This window comes from Halichoerus grypus, chromosome 8 (assembly GCF_964656455.1).
Source record: "Halichoerus grypus chromosome 8, mHalGry1.hap1.1, whole genome shotgun sequence".
NCBI lineage: Eukaryota > Metazoa > Chordata > Mammalia > Carnivora > Phocidae > Halichoerus > Halichoerus grypus.
This window is the reverse complement of record NC_135719.1, coordinates 87,976,100-87,991,446: the sequence shown is the minus strand read 5'-3', so window position 1 is coordinate 87,991,446 and position 15,347 is coordinate 87,976,100. Positions and strand designations below refer to the sequence as shown.

General features: G+C 38.6%; 1 long non-coding RNA gene across 1 annotated transcript; it reads left to right on the top strand.

Moving 5' to 3' along the window:
- The first annotated feature begins 8 nt into the window (after nt 1–8).
- On the top strand, nt 9–4,912 carry LOC118536391 (uncharacterized). The gene is made up of 3 exons (XR_013440660.1): nt 9–68; nt 552–621; nt 4,864–4,912. It is a non-coding gene; the product is annotated as an uncharacterized LOC118536391 (long non-coding RNA).
- The last annotated feature ends 10,435 nt before the right edge of the window (nt 4,913–15,347 follow it).

Sequence of the window (15,347 nt, the reverse complement as noted above, 5' to 3'; positions counted from 1 at the left end):
CCCCCGCTGCGCGGACCTCGGCCACCTGGACGCCGCGTCCGTCCCTAGGGGAGGGGCGAAGGCCCGGGGTCAGCATCTCAGGGCCCCCGCGGGACTCGGCGTCAGGGGTGTCGGAACGAGTGTAGAATGGAGTGTGGGCCGGTGCCTGGAGACGCGCGGGGTGAGCCCGGGGTTCACGGCGCCGGCCGCGCAGGCTTGACTGCGCTCCGGGCGGGGCGGCTGCCCGACGTGCGCGGCCAGCCTCACCCGGGCTAGGGAGGGCCGGTCCCCCGCGCACGGTTCCCGACAGCGGAGCTGCGGCCCTCGCGGAGGAACCTGGGCTCTGCTTCGAAGCCAAAGCGGCTGAGGGGGCGCAGGGCCGCTGTCCGCCCAGAGGCCTTGCGCCCCCGGAGAGCTACCAGCTCCACGCGGCCTCAGAACCAAACTTCCCAACTTCGTGCTCCCGTGGAAATGGAGTTCCTACTCTAAAGTAAAAGCAGCCTGGGTTTGGCAATGCGTGCCTGGTATTTTTAGAAACCCTGTCAACTGATTGGTTATTCTTTCGACCTTAGGGATCCAGCCTTCCGACTTGGTTTCTGCTGGAATCGGATTTTCCCCAGCGGGCTCCATTTACCGTAATGGGTAAGGCCACGCTTCTGAGGTGGCCCGGGCCCCTCATTGTATCTGCCCTTTCTTCCTTTCTAGATCAGGAAGGATTTATGCTTGATTGCCTTTCCAAATTCCCAGACCTGTGGTCTGTTGTGATTGCACAGAATCTCCGATTTGGTAATGTGTCCTCCCTCATCCTGGTAACTTTTAACAGGTGGAAATGGGAGAAAGAGCGGAATTCACAGGGCGTGTGACAGACAAGTGACTTCCATGGCAGCCTAGGAACCACCTCCAGACCCAGGAGAGGTGGCAGGATGCTGGTTTTTTGTTTTGTTTTTTTTTCCAAATAGTTTTGTGGTTTTTTTGTTTTGTTTTATCCAAAGAATAGCATTTTATTTTAGTCCAGAAAATAACCAATAATTTACATGCCATAAAATCCATCCCTTTTAAGTGTAAAATGCATGATTTTCAGTGAGTTTACAGAGTTGTGCAACCATCTCCACAAGCCAGTTTTAGAATATTTCCGTTACTCCCAAAAGGATCCCTTCTCATCATTGACAGTTCCCTTACCCACCCTCAACCCTGGGCAACACTGATTTGTTTCCTGTCTATGCATTTGCATTTTATGGACATTTTCTATAAATGGGATGGTACAACTTCTTTGAGCATAATGTTTTTGACGCTTATCCATGTTGTAGCATGTGTGCCTTCCTTTTTATTGCTTAGTGGTATTCTCACACATTTGTATTAGGAAAGAAACATACCACCATCACCTGGAATCCAAATATTGTAGTGGTTTTACAACTATTCTCTCCATCTGGAATGAGTCAGTATTTGTACCAGGCAACTGGGGAGTGCTGATTTCATTCCCTTTACTATTTGAATGTCTTCTGGAGAGAAAGAGACTCATTAAATAACATTTGTTGGCTGGAAGGTTTTTTATTCTTACTTTCATGGCTGCTTTAAAGATTTAATCTCTTCCATGGCAGAGAGTTACCCTTTTCTTAGAAACCCAGTAATCTAGCCACCTCCCCTGATATTTTTCTTGGGAGAAATTTCAAGCCTTCAGGACTATTAAAGCTGTCTTTTTCATTATTGCTTATTGAGTGTCCTCAATCAGCATTGGGTAATCTCCCAATTAGGCTGGGCAAATTGTCGTGATGCTACATAATGAGGGAGAGTTCACATCCTGGAGAAAAGCTACCACTCCACAGCTCAGCAGGCAGGTGCCTGAATGGCCAGAGGGGTGCATGCTATTCAGGACTCCCACAGGGCACAACCCTCCTGTGATGTAATTTCACTGAACCATTTGGCAGAGTCAAAACTATGCAGCTATTTCCATGACTGACCCTAAGTCTGTGACTATTAAAAAATAAAGGAAATACCTCATTGAGTTTCATGGTTGTTTACCCAAAGATACAATTTTAATTATTTTGTTTTGAAACATTTAAGAGAAGTTATTCTTTGCTTATTTTTCTGGTTTGAAAGGCCAACCAAGGAGGGTGGGGGAGTGGGGATGAGATTTCTCATTCTCACTTAGTTTGTATCTCATACTCACCATAAGTAAAATGAGGAAAAACTATCTGAACTTGAGAGGTAGTTTTATCTGCTGTGGGAATATCTGGAGAGGGAAAAACAAAGAAATCTGGGTATGTTTGACTTAAAAAGACAAATTGTTAAAATTACAGTTTTGTATTCAGTTGGGTGACATTTCCGGTTATTATACTCCTGAGATGCCTGGTTAGTTTACCCTGCTTTAATTAAGACAATTTGATATTCAATATTTAGACTAACTCCCTGCAGAGCAGTGGATTCCTAACTGGGCTGCACAATGGAATCACCTGGGGAGCTTTAAAACTGTATTGAAACCTGACCCCATCCCTGAGACGTAATTGGTCTGGGATGGGACCAGGGTATTAGAACTTTTTAAAGCTCCCAGGTGATTCTAATGGGCTGCCCAGGGTACGTAATACTTAGCTCAATGTTAGAGGTTAAGCTAATAATTCTAGTTTTTCTTTATCCTTTCATTAAAATTCCATCAAAAATATGCCTACTGTATTTCCCGGATAAAACATGGAAGCATCTTTTGGCCTGATGGTTGTTTAAAGACAGTCCTTAACAGAAGAATTGAAAACTCAATTTCAAAAGTAATTTTTCCCAAGTATGCTGTTTGGTCTAACTTTGTGTGGAATGGGCTGACCTTGTTAAGGGAGTGAACTACATCTAAAACTAATCCCCTAGGTGGCATCTTTAGGCTTCAGGATGCTGCTGACAGCTCAAAAGAGTTTCTCAGGAATGGTATGGTTATCTGATTAGATTTGGCTCATTACCTATATGGATAAGCTCTTAGTTTACAGGTCCTCTCTCTGTTCTGTTTTTACCTAAGTATGAATCTGGTATCATCTGGAAGTTTTTATATTTTTGTTGTTGGTCTTTTATTTTTATCTTTAAAAGGAGTATCAGTCCTGTCCCACCTCCTACACTAGTTTAGCTCCCTTGTAAACTTACTTAGCTAATACAATACATAGTAATTTGGTTTTATTTGTTACAGTGACCTTAAAGTGAATTTTTTCCCTTTAGGGAAGTGTACGTTTATCCATAAGTATCCCATAGGCTCTTATGGTTGGTTATAGACCATAATCACTTTGAAAGAAAACTCCCATCACCTATGTTATTCTACCACATTGATGTTTTTTGCTAGATCTAGTTTTTCTGATTGTTTTTGTTCACATCTAATACTAAGCAAGTATGTACATCTAGCCTTTTGGTTTTTGATGATTTCTAGCAACGTAATAAATGTCTACAGCTTCTGAGGAGTGAAAATCAAAGAGTTGATGCACTCTAAATTCTACACCTGAAACTAATATTACACTGTATGTTAACTAACTGGAATTTTTTTTTTTTTTTTTTTAAAGATTTTTATTTATTTATTTGAGAGAGAGAGAATGAGAGAGAGCACATGAGGGGGGGAGGGGCAGAGGGAGAAGCAGACTCCCCGCCGAGCAGGGAGCCCGATGCGGACTCGATCCTGGGACTCCAGGATCATGACCTGAGCCGAAGGCAGTCGCTTAACCAACTGAGCCAACCAGGCGCCCAACTAACTGGAATTTAAATAAAAACTTGGAGAAGAAAAAAGTTGATTCTGAGATAGCCCTATGACCACTAGAAATCACTTTCTTTTTCTGGAATTCACTTTCCTTTCCTATAAAGTGAAGGGGATCAGACCACGTGATTGGAAGGGACCTTCCCCTGGCCACTTGCTGTGATTGGGCAAATGCTCCCCAGGCATATATTGGCATTGAGGGTTATGCCATCTCTCTGGAGTCTGGGAGGCCTTAGGAAACACTGGCTGCCTCTCAGCTGTCCCTCTGCTGTTCCAGGACCCATCCTTTCTTAGCAAGTTCTCGTTCTGTTCACCTCTCACTGCTAAACTATGGACTGGATCACATTTGCCCCTATTTAAAAAGAAATAATAGAGGTCACATTGGCCACTGAAGTGCCACCGAGACTTCCCTCCTGAGCAAGGAAAGCTGTGACAGGGAACATAAATTTGTTCTCTAAGGCCCAGCATACATCCCATGTAAGCTTCTCAAGATCAAGGGTCTTCCTCTCTTTGATCTCTCTTTGATTGCTGTACCCCTAGTTCCCAGTACAGTGTCTGGCACATAATGGGCACTCAAGAAATATTTGTTGAATGAATGAATCAATCACATTCTATCTTATCATTTGCTCCCTTGTAGTGATATTTATTTATTTGTATTTTATTATTATTTTTTTAATTAAGCTCCATGCCCAAGGGGGGGCTTGAACTCACGACCCTGAGATCAAGAGTCGCATGGTTTACAGACCAGCCAGCTGTCTCCCTCTTGTACTGATTTTTAAAATCTTCTTATTTTAGAACAGTTTTAGGTTTACAGTAAAATCAATGAGAGTTCCTATTATCCCACGCCCAATTTTCCCTATTAGTGACATCTTGTATTATTATGGTATAGTTGTCACAGTTAATGAACCAGTATGACACATTATGATTAACTGAAGCCCATATTTTATTCGGATTTCCTTAGTTTTTACTAATGTCCATTTCCTGTTCTGGGATCCTATCCAGGATACCACATTACATTTAATCTGCACATATTTACTTAGACTCCTCTTAGCTGTGAAGCTTTCTCAGATTTTCCTTATTTTGATGATCCTGACAATTTTGAAGAGTACTGGTCAGATATTTTGTACGGTGTCCCTCAATGGGGATTTGTCTGATGTTTTTCTCACCTTTAGGTTGAGGTTATGGTTTTTGGAGGAGGGCCACAGAGGTGAAGTAACATTCTCATCACATCATATCAAGGGTATGTATATCCTATCAACATGAATTATTACTGCTGACATTGACCTTGGTCATGTGGCTGAGATGGTGTTTGTCAGGTTTCTCTACTCTAAAGTTACTCTTTTATACCCCCTTTCCATGCTGTCCTCTTTGGAAGGATGTCATGATGTGCAGCCCACACTTAAGGAGTGGGGAGTTACGTTCAACCTCCTTGAGGGCAGAACAGCTACATAAATTATTGGGAATTCTTCTGCAAGGGATGTTTGTCTCTTCTCCCCTATTTATTTACTTACTACTTGTTTTTTTATATGTGGTAATTCTTCTTCTAAAGGCTATAAGCTTCTTCAAGGCTGAGACTATTCCATATGCTCCTCTGTATTCCCAGTGACTTACACAATGCTTTGGAGTACAGGTAGAAGTTCAGTCACCAGTATAAAGGATGGTTCATGGCTTCCAGTCCTGGCAGCTCTCTGCTGATGACTTACTCTTCCTTTTTGCTGCAATATTTGGGCCAGAAAGTTGCCCATTTGGCTCTTGGCAAAGGTGTAATAAAAATGCTAATAATAATAGTGATCCTGGCACTGTGTTAAGCTCTTTATACATGCCCCCATAAGAATTTTTGCAACATAACTGCAAGGTGGATATCATCCTAATTTTATGGATGAAGATACTTATGTCCAGACTGACTATAAGACATGTCCCAAATCACACAGCTAGAGCACAGAGCCAGGGTTCAAATCTAGTTCTCTAAAGCCCATGCCCTTAACCACCAGGTTATACTATGTTTTATCTCATATTAGCCAAGTAAATCCATAAGGAAAGCCAGAAGGTCATGGAAGCAACAAAGGCTAGAAGAAAATGGTAAAGGAAGAAATAAATCTGAGTGGGAGGGGCTGGTGTATGACCTTTGAGATCTGCTCTGAAATTGGTACATCCAAGAGAAGCACATAACCCATAGGTTAGCATAACAAGATAATCATAAAATATTATGTATTCCAAACACAAAGATAGCAGATTTTGCTCATATTCTTAACATTCAGGTCAAACTCATTTCTAAAATATATCCATATGGAGCAAAAGCTTAATGTGATTCAGTTAGCCTTTAAGATAGATGGGCATTAGTGATGATCCCAAACCTTTTCCTCCAGAGCTCCATTTTATCATATACATACAGTAGAATTATTCTACTGTTTCCCAGGAGATGAGGTTGATTTGCAGTGGGTGGTCAAATGATAGTGACAGTAATGGTTATTTGAAGTCATTGATTCAATGGCTTGTTCAGGCATTAGATCTGAAATAAAATATCTCTACATGTGGTGCTGGGGAATTATACGTGGACACTGTTGCTAAAATGTGAAGCTCACATAACATTCTCTCCTGGAACAAAGAGTATAAGCTAAAAACAAAATGTTTCCAAATAATTATAAACAGTGAAAGCCAATTCCTTCGTTACACATTAATTTTTATTTTATTTCATTTTTTAGCTTGATATATATTTATTTTTGGTAGGATTATATACTTTTTAAAAAAGCTTTTATTTAATCAACTGGTGCTCATCACAAATGTACTCCTTAATCCCTATTACCTACTTCACCCATCCCCCCACCATTAGTTTGTTGTCTAGATTTATGAGTCTATTTCTTGGTTTGTTCCTCTCTCTTTTTCCCTTTGCTCCTTTGTTTTATTTCTTAAATTCCACATATGAGTAAAATCATATGGTATTTGTCTTTCTCTGACTGACTTATTTTGCTTAGCATTATACTCTCTAGCTCCATCCACATCATTGCAAATGGCAAGATCTCATTCTTTTTGATGGTTGAGTAATATTCCATTGTGTGTGTGTGTGTGTGTGTGTGTGTGTGTGTGTGTGTGTGTATCTCCCACAACTTCTTTATCTATTCATCAGTTGTTGGACATTTGGGCTCTTTCTATAATTTGGCTATTGTAAACAGTGCTGTTATAAACATCAGGGTGCATATATCCCTTCAAATTAGTGTTTTTGTAACCTTTGTGTAAATACTTAGTACTGTGATTGTTGGATCATACTGTAGTTCTATTTTTAACTTTTTGAGGAAGCTCCATACTGTTTTCCAGAGTGGCTGCACCAGTTTGCATTCCCACCAACAGTGTGTGTGTGTTCCCTTTCCTCCACATCCTCACCAACACTTGTTTCTTGTGTTGTTAATTTTAGCCATTGTGACAGGTGTGAGGTTATATCTCACTGTAGTTTTGATTTGCATTTCTCTGGTGATGAGTGATGTTGAGCATCTTTCCATGTGTCTCTTGGCCATCTGTATGTCTTCTTTGGAGAAATGTCTGTTCATGTCTTCTGCCCATTTTTAAATTGGATTATTTGTAGGGTTTTTTGTGTGTGTTGAGTTGTATAAGTTTTTTATATATTTTGGATACTAACCCCATACTGGATATATCTTTGCAAATATCTTCTCCCATCCCATTGATCGCCTTTTAGTTTTGTTAATTGTTTCCTTCACTCTGCAGAAACTTTTTATTGTGATGTAGTCCCAATAGTTTATTTTTGCTTTTGTTTCCCTTGCCTCAGAGGACCTATCTAGAAAAAGTTGCTACGGCCTATGTCAAGGAAGTTACTGTCTCTGTTCTCTTCTAGGATTTTTATGGTTTCACGTCTCATATTTAGGTCTTTTATCCATTTTGAATTTGTTTTTGTGTGTGGTAAAACAAAGTAGTCCAGTTTTATTCTTTTGCATGTTGCTGTCCAGTATTCTAACACCGTTTGTTGAAGAGCCTGTCTTTTTTTTCCATTGGATATTCTTTCCTGCTTTGTCAAATGTTAGTTGACCATAAAGTTGTGTGTTTATTTCTGCATTTTCTATTCTGTTCCATAGATTTGTGTTTCTGTTTTTGTGCCAGTACCATACTGTTTTGATCAGTACAGGTTTGTAATATAACTTGAAGTCTGGAATTGTGATCTCTCCAGCTATGCTTTTCTTTTTCAAGATTGCTGTGGCTATTCAGGGTCTTTAGTGGTTCCATATAAATTTTAGGATTGTTTGTTCTAGTTCTGTGAAAAATGCTGGTAGTATTTTGATAGGGATTGCATTAAATGTGTAGATTGCTTTGGGCAGTATGGACATTTTCACAATATTTGTTCTTCTTGGTGCAGTTGTAAATGGGACTGATTTCTTGATTTCCCCTTCTGCTGCTTCATTAGTGGTGTATATAAATGCAACAGATTTCTGTACATTTTGTATCCTGCGACTTTATTGAAATCATGTATCAGCTCTAGCAATTATTTGATGGAGTCTTTTGGGTTTTCTATATAGAGTATCATGTTATCTGCAAATAGTGAGTTTGACTTCTTCCTTGCTCATTTGGAAGCTTTTTACTTCTTTTTGTTATCTGCTGAGGTTAACACTTCCAGTACTATGTTGAATAACAGAGGTGAGAGTGGACATCCCTGTCTTATTCCTGACTGTAGAGGAAAAGCTCTGTTTTTCCCCATCAAGGATAATATTAGCTGTGGTTTTTCACATATCATCTTTATTTTGTTGAGGTATGTTCCCTCTGTTCCTATGTTGTTGAGGGTTTTTATCATGAATGAATGTTGTTCTTTGTTAAGTGCTTTTTCTTCATCTTTTGAGAGGATCATATGGTTCTTATCCTTTCTTTTATTAATGTAGTGTATCACATTGATTGATTTGTGAATATTGAACTACCTTTGCAGCCCAGGAATAAATCCCACTTGATCATGGTGAATGATTCTTTTAATGTACTGTTGGATTCAATTTGCTAGTATTTTGTTGAGAATTTTTGCATCCATGTTCATCAGAGATATTGGCTTGTAGTTCTCTTTTTTAGTGAAGTCTTTGTCTGGTTTTGGAATCAGAGTAATGCTGGCCTCATAGAATGAGTTTGGAAGTTTTTCTTCCATTTCTATTTTTTGGAATAGTTTGAGAAAAATAGGCAGTAACTCTTCTTCAAATGTTTGGTAAAATTCACCTGTGAAGCTATCTGGCCCTGGACTTTTGTTGGCTGGGAGATTTTGGAACACTGATTCAATTTCTTTGCTGGTTATCAGATGTCTGTTCAAATTTTCTATTTCTTCCTATTTCAGTTTTGGTAGTTTATATGTTTCTAGAAATTTTCTTCCAGATTGTCTAATTTGTTGGCATATAATTTTTCAAAATATTCTCTTATAATTGTTTGTATTTCTGTGGTGTTGGCTGTTATTTTTCCTCTCTCATTTGTGATTTTTTTTTTTTTTTAGGTCTTTTCTGTTTTTTTTTTTTTTTGATGAGTCTGGCTGGAGGCTTACCAATACTATTGAGTTTTTCTAAGGACCAATTCCTGGTTTCATTGATCTGTCATATTGTTTTTTAAAATTTCTATGTATCATTTATTTCTGCTCTAATCTTTATTATTTCCTTCCTTCTGCTGTCTTTAGGCTTCATTTGTTGTTCTTTTTCTAGCTTTTCTAGATGTATGGTTAGGTTGTTTATTTGAGATTTTTCTTGCTTCTTGAGGGAGGCCTGTATTGCTATAAACTTTCCTCTTAGAACCGCTTTTGTTGCATCCCAAAGGTTTTGGACCATTGTCTTTTCATTTTCATTTGTTTCAATGTATTTCTTTATTTTTTCTGTTATATCCTGGCTGATTCATTCATTGTTTGGTAGAATCTTATTTAACTTCCATGTATTTATGATCTTTCCAGATTTTTTCTTGTGGTTGACTTCTAGTTTCATAGTGTTATGTTCAGAAAAGATGCATGGTATGACTTCGATCTTTTAAAATTTTTTGAGGCTTGTTTTGTGGTCTAATAGGTGATCTATTCTGGAGAATGTTCCATGTGCACTTGAAAATAATGTGTATTCTGCTATTTTAGTATGGAATTTTCTGAATATATCTTTTAAATTCATCTGATCCAGTTTGTCTTTCAGACCCATTGTTTCCTTGCTGATTTTCTGTTTAGATCATTTGTCCACTGATGTAAGTCAGGGGTGGTATTAAAATACCCTACTATTATTGTATTATTATTATTGATTAGTTCCTTTATGTTTGTTAACTGTTTTATGTATTTGGGTGCTCCCACACTGAGTGCACAAATATTTATAATTGTTATATCTTCTTGTTGGATTGTCTCCTTTATTATGATATAGTGCCCTCTTTGCCTCTTGTTACAGTCTCTGTTTTAAAGTCTAGTTTGTCCAATATAAGTATTGCTACTCTGGCTTTCTTTTGACACCCATTTGCATGATAAATATTTCTCTGTCCCCTCCCTTTTGATCTGCAGGTGTCTTTAAGTCTGAAATGAGTCTCTTGTAGGCAGCATATAGGTGCATCTTGGTTTTTTTATTTATTCTGTCACCTGTCTTTTGATTAGAATTTTTAGTCCATTTACATTCATTGTAATTACCGATAGATATGTATTTATTACCATTTTGTTACTTGTTTTGTGGTTGTTTTTGTAGTCCTTCTCTGATCCTTTCTTGTCTTTTTCTCTTTCATGGTTTTCTGGTTTTCTTTAGTGATATATTTGGATTTCTTTCTCTTTATTCTTTCATAGTAGCAGGTTTTGATTTGTGGTTACCATTAGGTTTGTGTATATCATCTTCTGCATATAGCAGTCTATATTAAGCTGATGATTGTTTAAGTTTAAACCCATCGTTTACCCCTCCCCATGTTTTAGGTATATGGTGCCATATTTATTTTTATTTTATTTATTTTTAAAGATTTTATTTATTTATTTGACAGAGACAGAGACAGCGAGAGTAGGAACACAAGCAGGGGGAGTGGGAGAGGGAGAAGCAGGCTTCCCACTGAGCAGGTAGCCTGATGTAGGACTTGATCCCAGGACTCTGGGACCATGGCCTGAGCCGAAGGCAGCCGCTTAACGACTGAGCCACCCAGGCGCCCATATGGTGCCATATTTAAATCCTTTTATTTTGTGAGTTCCTTGACTTTCTTTCTTTTCCACTCAAAGGGTTCTCTTTAATTTTCTTGCAGGGCTGATTTAGTGGTTATGATCTCTTTTAGTGTTTGTTTGTCTGGGAAACTATCTTTCCTTCTATTCTGAATGATAGCCTTGCTGGATAGAGTGTTCTTGGCTGCAAGCTTTTCTCATTCAGCCCTTTGAATATATCATGGCACTCCTTTCTGACTTGTAAAGTTTCTGCTGAAAAATCTACTGATAGCCTAATGGGGTTTCCTTTGTAGGTAACTGTCTTCTTTTGTCTTGCTACTTTTATTTATTTACTTATTTTTTGTCATTATATTTTGCCATTTTAATTACAATGTGTCTTAGTGTGGCTCTGCTTTTGTTGATTTTGATGGGAGTTTTCTGTGCCTCCTGGATGTGGGTATGTGTTTCCTTCCCCAGATTAGGGAAGTTTTCAGCTGTTGTTTCTTCAGATAAATTCTCTGCCCCCTTGTCTCTCTCTTCTTCTGGAACTCCTATAATATGAATGTTATTAAGTGTATATTATGTTATGGAGACACTGAGCTCCCTAAGTCTCTTTTCATGTTGCATAATTCTTTTTTCTCTCTTTTGGTCAGCTTGATTACTTTCCATTACTCTGTCTTCTAGGTCATTAACTCATTCCTTTGCATTTTCCAGTCTGCTGTTCATTCCCTCAAGAGTGTTTCTCATTTCACTTATTGAGCCCTTTATCTCTGCTATGTTATTCCTTATCTCTCTGTTAATAGTCTGACTGATGTCCTCCACTCTTTTCTCAAGTCAGTGAGTATCCTTATGGTCATTGCTTTACATTCTCCATCAGCCATGTTACTTATATCTGTTTCACTTAGCTCTTTGGCTGTGGCCTTGTCCTTTTCTTTTCTTTGGGACAAATTCCTCTGTCTTCTCATTTTGTCTAAGTCTCTGTGCCTGTTTCTGTGTTTTAGGAAAGTCAGCTACATATCCTGTTATTGAGGGTAATGGATTTATGAAGAAGAGGTCCTGTAGTGCCCTACAGTATAGTGTCCCCTATTCCCCAGGCCCTGAGTGTCTCCAATGTGTGCCATGTGCACTCTGCTATTGTGCTGCTTGATCCTTTAGGCCAGTCATCTGCAGAGACTCTCTTTGCCTGCTGGGGGCAGTGTTTTGTCCCTGGTCTGAATGTGGTATGTTTTAACTAGGTGTGCTCTGGTCTGCTTGTGAAATGAGACCTGTTGTCACCACTGCCAGAACTGAGACTCTGCAAATCTCCCCTGTTGGGAGACATGATGTGAGCAGGGGTTTGGGCCGGTCTTCTGAGGGGGAGGTCTGGTGCGCTGGGACTGAGGTAAGCATGACTGGGAGGGGCAGTTCCACCAGAGTACAGAGGGCAGGGCTTGGTGCAAGCAAGTTAGGAGTGAGTGTTGGTACTGCACTTGTTCCCATAGGTGGCCCTGTGCTTATGTTGAGGGACAGCCGAGGGAAATGACACTGGCCAGTTCCTTTGTTCCCAGAAGGGTCACTCTATGAATGCTGCCTCTCTGGGACATGCCTCAAGAAGAGCAAATAACCTCTCCACTATGTGCCCCAGGCACTCCTCAGATTGCTGTTTTCATGCTGTATGTCTGCAGGCTATTTACCTTGTCTTCTCTCCAAGAGCAGCCCCAATGCCTCCAGGCTGTCCCAGAGTCGAGCCCACTGACCTTTAGAACTCCAGGCTTTAAGCCCCACTGGTTGAAAGAACTCACAAAATTCAGCCTCTCTTGCTTTCTAGGCCAATTGCTAAGGGGAGTCATCTTTCCCATGCACTCCCCTGTGTGCTGGTCTGTTTCTCATCCCTCTCTGCAACCACGGCTCCCTCTCCACAGCAGCCGCCAGGATCTACTTCTCCCCCAAATCACGTTTCCACACTTCCTACCTTCTTTGATGTGGCTTCTTTTCTACCTTTAGTTGTAGAGTTTGTTTTGCCAGTCTTCAGGTCAATTCCTGGGGTAGTTAGGATTATTTAATGATTATCTAGTTGTATTCATGGGATAAGGTGAGCCTAGGGTCCTTCTATTCTGCTGCCATCTTCCTCTCCCTTATTATGTATTAATTTTAAAAAGTCAGGCATGAGAGACAGCTCCTTGAAATATGCCATATATGAATTGAAGTATTTAATAAGACTTAATTCCATCCCTAGTTTTTACTGCTCTGCTATGATAGTATTTTCATGTAATAGAATAATTGTTGAAGACATTTTAATATTTTGCAAATTTCGGCTGCAATAAAATATGACTCATCATTATTAATGTAATTTTAAATAAGAAAAAAACTGCTTCTGGGAAAACTGTACTGATTGTAAGATGCATACTAATTTGAAAGGTGCTAAAATGTAGATAAAATATACATCGATGACTTGTTATTACTAATTCTAAAGGATACGGTTTTATAATAAGTGACTCATAAATATAAAAAAATATTTAAACCACATAAAAGGAAAGGGGGGCACATAAAAAAGCAGGGAATACTTGAATTTAGCTTTGAGTTTCCTGGAAGGCTAGACAAAAAAATATTTTATATTTTATGTTTTTATATTTTTATATTTTATATAAATGTATATAATACTATTTATTGAATGATTAAAAGGATATCCTCCTCAGAACATACATTTTTTCTGGAACTGAGTTATAAAAGGAATGCTGATTTGGAACATCTGTAAAGAGCTGTAGGCAATGTAAAGGCCATTGTCTTCAACCACAACAGTTTTAAGGAATATATAAAATGCTTTCATTTGACAATTTCTTCAACCTTCGAAAGCAGAAAGCATGATTGAAGATTTGGCCAATATCTTTAGAAATTTTAAAATAAAATTTATTTAAATTGCTTAGCCAACATTTCACACTAAAGAACATCTTTAATAGGAATGCTGCACCAAGTATGACAAACATAGCAATGAGATTTGCTGAGCTTCATTTTACCCTGAAAAGCCACAATTATTTGAAATTTAATTGGTACTGAAAATCATTTTCATGGATGGCAGAAGAAAAGCACAAGTTTTAGCTGTTTTTAGATTGAGCTATTTAAGATCAACAGTGTTATAATTATAATAAAAGCTGTTACATGACCAAAGCTAATTCAGATTATGCCTTAAGTCCATGAGTTGTATTTCATGTTTTACATTTCTTTCCTTTTTTAAAAGGGTACTATGGAAATTTTCAAAACATATGCAAAAAGTAGACACAATATTATAGTGAACACTTCTTTTTATCTATTACCCAGCTTGAACAATGATCAATTTATGGCCCTTTTTGTTTCTTTCATGCCCTTACCCCTGATTCTCTTGAGGGAATCCCAGATAGTATAATCTTTAATCTTTAAAGATCTTTCTCTAAGATAAGGATTCTCTTTTTAAATATAACCACATTAGGATTGTCATACCTAAAAAATTATTAATTCCTTAATATCATAGCCACTTAGGGTGTACATTGCTTCAGTTGTCTTATTAATTTTGTTTGTAAATGGATTGTTTGCTGAATCAAGATCAAAATGAGGTTTATATTCAGAGAAGAGACAAGAATGGCTCCTTCTCTACCTCTGAACATTCACGTCCTCAACAATATGGACTGAGTGCCTACAGTGGCAGGCCCCATGCTGGCTGCTGGGGAAACAAAGATGAATGCAACAAAATTCTGCAGTCAAAGAATGCATTATCCGCTGCATGGGAGGGAGTAACCCCATGCTTTTATTTGTAGGGAATGCTCAACAGCCCTCATTCCCGGGAAGTCCTCTTATATTGAATCTAAATTCCTCATTTGTAGCCTATTTCCATTCTTTTTGTTTTTAGTGGACAAGGAATAGTATCACTGCAGACTGTTATGACCATATCTATTTTTGTTTTTTGGGGGGGTGAGGTTTCTTTATTGTTTTTACTTTGTTGCTATTTTTTGCTTTTGTTTTTACTTTTCTGCCTTTCTGTAATCTCTTCTGCTCTCTTCCCACTTGTCTGCTGAGTACGTATGCTGTGTAACCGTGTAACTATAAGACACTGAACCACACAGTTATGTGGAAGATGTAAGATGTAAGATGTGTGTCTACCCAGGGGGATTAACACAAAATGGCTGATTTGACCAACAATCCTTGAACTTGTCAGTATTTCCTTAGAAACAGTGGGGTTTGAGTTAGAATTCAGAAGAGATGCTTTATAGTGTGCAGAGTATAAATAATATCATCTTAATGTTTTTAAAATATCTTCACATCAATTATTTCTTTATCCTCTCTATAATCCTATGAGTTATAAGGACAAGTATGATTATCTTTATTTGGCAGGTAGGAAAAATGCAGCACTAAGAAATTATGCTGTATAAAGAGTACATACAAAGATAGAATGGGGCCAAGAAACACATCGACAACAAGACAATAATAGTAGGGGACTTTAACACCCCCCTCACTGAAATGGACAGATCATCTAAGCAAAAAATCAACAAGGAAATAAAGACTTTGAATGACACACTGGACCAGATGGACTTCACAGATATATTCAGATTA